This window comes from Arachis ipaensis, chromosome B9, assembly GCF_059453495.1.
Source record: "Arachis ipaensis isolate K30076 ecotype BB chromosome B9, ASM5945349v1, whole genome shotgun sequence".
Lineage (NCBI taxonomy): Eukaryota > Viridiplantae > Streptophyta > Magnoliopsida > Fabales > Fabaceae > Arachis > Arachis ipaensis.
In genome coordinates, this window is record NC_142444.1 from 57830753 (window position 1) to 57835584 (window position 4832).

Here is a 4832-nt window from a genome sequence, read left to right on the forward strand (position 1 = left end):
AAGCATGTCAGAAGGACACCTTCTGATTAATTGCTTGTATCTTTCCCAAGCTTCATAGAGGGATTCACCTTTCTTCTGTCTGAAGGTTTGGACTTCCACTCTAAGCTTGCTCAACTTTTGAGGTGGAAAGAATTTGGCCAAGAAAGCATTGACCAACTTTTTCCAAGAGTTCAGGCTTTCTTTAGGTTGTGAGTCCAACCATGTCCTAGCTCTGTCTCTTACAGCAAAGGGGAAAAGCATAAGTCTGTAGACCTCGGGATTAACCCCATTGGTCTTAACAGTATCACAGATTTGCAAGAATTTTGCTAAGAACTGATGAGGATCTTCCAATGAAAGTCCATGAAACTTACAATTCTGGTGCATTAGAGAAACTAATTAAGGCTTAAGCTCAAAGTTGTTTGCTCCAATTGCAGGAATTGAGATGCTTCTTCCATAGAAGTCAGAAGATGGGGTAGTAAAGTCACTAAGCATCTTCCTTGCATCTCCACCATTGTTATTGTGTTCGGCTGCCATGTCTTCTTCTTTTTCGAAAATTTCTATAAGGTCTTCTCCAGAGTGTAGTGCTTTAGCTTCTCTTAGCTTCCACTTCAGAGTCCTTTCAGGTTCAGGATCAGCTTCAATAAGAATGTCGTTATCCTTGTTCCTACTCATATAAAAAAGAAGAGGAATCCTCTATGTCAAAGTATAGAGATTCCTTTATGTGAGTAGAAGAATAGGAGAATAAGGTAGAGAGAAAATAAGAAGAATTCGAACACAGAGAGGGAGAGGGTTCAAATTATGAGTAGAAGAGAAGTGTTAGTAAATAAATAAATAAATAGAAAGAGATGAGAGAGGGAGTATTCGAATATTAATTTAAAAGAAAAGAAAAATATTTTTGCTTTTATTTTAATTATTAGTTAGAATTCGAATTTATTAAAAGAAATAAAATAAAATTAAAATTTAAAACAATTAGTTAATAAAAAAGGTTTTTGAAAAAATGGTTTGTTAATTTTTGAAATTAATGAGAGAGAAAAGTAGTTAGGTGATTTTGAAAAAGATAAGAAATAGTAAACTTTTAAAATCAAACAAAAAGTCAAGTAGTTAATTGAAAAAGATTTAAAAATAAATTTTAAAAAGATAAGAAGTTAGAAAAATATTTTGAAATTAAATTTTGAAAAAGATATGATTGAAATTTATTTTGAAAAAGATTTGAAAAAGAAATTTAAAAGATTTGATTTTGAACATTAAAGTTGATGACTTGACTAACAAGAAACTGAAAGATATTTTTCTAGAATTTAAAGATTGAACCTTTCTTAATAAGAAAGTAACAAACTTGAAATTTTTGAATCAAAACATTAATTGTTAGCAATAATTTCAAAAATATGAAATAAAATTAAGAAAAAGATTTTGAAAATTTATTTAAGAAATTAGAAAATATTAAGAAGAAAAATGAAAAAGATTTGATTTTTGAAAAAGATTTGAAAAGATAAAGTTTTTAAATTGAATTTTTGACTTGACTAACAAGAAACAATTAAATTTTAAAATTTTTGACTAAATCAACCCAAAATTTCGAAATTTATGAGTAAAATAAGGAAAAGATATTATTTTTTATTTTTTGAATTAATGAAGAAAGAGAAAAACAACATAAAGACACAAGACATAAGAATTTAAGATCAAAACAAATAATGCATGCAAGAACACTTTGAATGTCAAGATGAACACCAAGAACAATTTGAAGATCATGATGAACATCAAGAACATATCTTTTGAAAATTTTAAAGAAAAAAAACACATGTAAGACACCAAACTTAAAAAATGTTAATGTTTAGACACTAATAATTCGAAAAATGCACAAGAAAAACAAGAAAAGACCCAAAACAAGAAAAATTAAAGATCAAACAAAGAAAATCATCAAGAACAACTTGAAGATCAAAGAAGAACAAATGCATGAATTTTCAAAAATTTTAAGAAAATTAAAAGAATGCAATTGACACCAAACTTAAAATTTGACACAAGACCCAAACAAGAAACACAAAATTTTTTTGGTTTTATGATTTTATTAATTTTTTGTATTTTTTTGAGAATTATTTTGGAAAAAAAAATAAAGAAATTCAAAATTTTTAATAAGAATTCCAGGTTTCGTGCAATGTTAGTCTAAAGCTTTGGTCCAAAAGAATTAGACATGGCCAAATGGCCAGCCAAGCTTTAGCAGAGCATTACAGACATGTCCTTTCTACAATGGAAAGTGGAAACCTCGGTCCAAAAGATTAGACATGGCTTAACAGCCAGTCAGGCTTCAACATATCTCATGAAGCTCTAGAATTCATTCTTAAAAATTCTGAAGAACACAAATTTTTTTTGAATTTTTTGAAAACTATAATATAAATTTTTTTCGAAAATAAAAATAAAAAAGCTTAAACTTAAAATAAAATTACCTAATCTAAGCAACAAGATGAACCGTCAGTTGTCCAAACTCGAATGATCCCCGGCAACGGCGCTAAAAACATGGTGCATAAAATTGTGATCACACTTTTCACAACTCCGCACAACTAACCAGCAAGTGCACTGTGTCGTCCAAGTAATACCTTTGTGAGTAAAGGTCGATCCCACGGAGATTGTCAACTTGAAGCAAGCCATGGTCATCTTGTAAATCTTAGTCAGGCGGATTCAAATGGTTATGAGGTTTGGATAATTAAAAGATAAATAAAATATAAAATAAAATAAAGATACTTATGTGATTCGTTGGTGGGAATTTCAGATAAGCGTTTGGAGAATCTTTGTTGCTTCTGAACCTCTGCTTTCTTGTTGCCTTCTTCCACTCATGCATGCTCCCTTCCATGGCAAGCCGTATGATCCTCTCGGATGAAAAATACCAGGTACGGTTTCTGCACGGCTAATCAACTGTCGGATTTCTCGTCTTGGATGAAAAATACCAGGTACAGCTACCGCATGGCTAATCATCTGTCGGTTCTTACTAGCGTCGGAATAGGATCTCTCTATCCTTTTGCACACTGTCACTGTGCCCAAGATTCGCAAGTTTGAATCTCGTCACAGTCATCCCTTCCTAAATCCAACTCGGAATACTACAGACAAGGTTTAGACTTTCCGGATCTCAGAAATGCTGCCAATGGTTCTAGCCTATACCATGAAGGTTCTAATCACGGATTCGGATGCTCTGTTGTCAGGAGAGACGATGAAAATTGTAGGTTAGAGACCCAAGAGATTATACTCTGGCTGTCGTCCAATGACTACGTTGAACATCATGTAGACCGCTTGTGGTTGTCAGGCACGCGGATCTTAGCTAAGCGAGAAACAAAGATAGTGGGTGATTGTCACGGGTCACCCCTTCATTCTGACTTAACTGAATTAAGTACGAGAGTATATCTTGGAGAAAAAGTAAGCGTGAATTTACAAAAAAAACAATAGTACTTGCATTAATTCATGAAGAACATCAGAGCTCCGCACCTTAATCTATGAGGTGTAGAAACTCCACCGTAGAAAATACATAAGAGAAAGAGGTCTAGGCATCACCGTGAGGCCAGCCTCCAAATGTAACATAAAATTGAAAGATGATAAGCTCGATTGATGCGAATACAATAGTAAAAAGTGCTATTTATACTAAACTAGTTACTAGGGTTTACAGAAAATAAGTAACTAAGTGCAGATAGTGCAAAATCTACTTCCGGGGCCCACTTGGTGTGTGCTTGGGCTGTGCATTGAAGCTTTTATGTGCATAGGCCATTCTTGGAATTAAACGCCAGCTTGGGTGCCAGTTTGGGCATTTAACTCCAATTCTGGTGCCAGTTCTGGCGTTTTACTCCAAAAAAGGGTCTTTAGTGGGCATTTGAACGCCGATTTGGGCCATCAAATCTCGGGCAAAGTATGGACTATTAAACATTGCTGGAAAGCCCAAGATGTCTACTTTCCAACGCAATTGAGAGCGTGCCAATTGGGCTTCTGTAGCTCCAGAAAATCTACTTCGAGTGCACGAGGGTCAGAATCCAACAGCATCTGCAGTCCTTTCTCAGCCTCTGAATCAGATTTTTGCTCAGGTCCCTCAATTTCAGCCAGAAAATACCTGAAATTATAGAAAAACACAAAAAAATCATAGTAAAGTCCAAAAATGTGATTTTTGCAGAAAAACTAATAAAAATATAATAAAAAGTAGCTAAAACATACTACAAACTATGTAAAAATAATGCCAAAAAGGGTATAAATTATTCGCTCATCAGGAAGCTTGCAAAAATGGAAGGAACACAAGAAATAAAGGAGATAACCAGCGAGAATCGACGCGCACGCATGGCTCATGCGTGCACGTGATTTGGAGGTTTGCACAACGACGCGTGCGCATATACCTGAAGCGTACGCGTGACACGCGAAGATGACCATCGACGAGTACGCGTGATTGACGCGTACGTGTGACCTGTGCCTCGTGCAGAAAATGAAAAAGATGCTGGGGACGATTTTGGGCTGAGTTTGGACCTAGTTTTTGGCCCAGAAACACAGACTAGAGCCAGGAGATAAGCAGAGACTCAACACACATTCACTTTTACAGAGTTTTGAGTTTTTAGTTTTGAATCTTAGAGAGAAACACTACCTCCTCTAGGTTTCTTCACATTCATAGTTTTAGAGTTTATTGCTTTTGATTTTGATATTGAGAAGAGTACTACCTCCGTTGAAGTTCCTATTATTCTAGTTTGTTTCCTTATTCCTTTACTTTTTAATCACCCATTAACCCTGTTCAGATTTACATATGGATATCTTTAATTTTGGAATTTATTAATGCAAAGAACTATTTTTATCTTTAATTAATTTTCCGTTATTATTTTATTTGAATTTCTATGTCTTCTTTT

General features: G+C 34.1%; 1 non-coding gene across 1 annotated transcript; it reads left to right on the plus strand.

The window, feature by feature from the left end:
• LOC148544763 (small nucleolar RNA R71) lies at positions 1–108 on the plus strand. Its single transcript, XR_015901381.1, has one exon. It is a non-coding gene; the product is annotated as a small nucleolar RNA R71 (small nucleolar RNA).
• Positions 109–4832: the final 4724 nt, after the last annotated feature.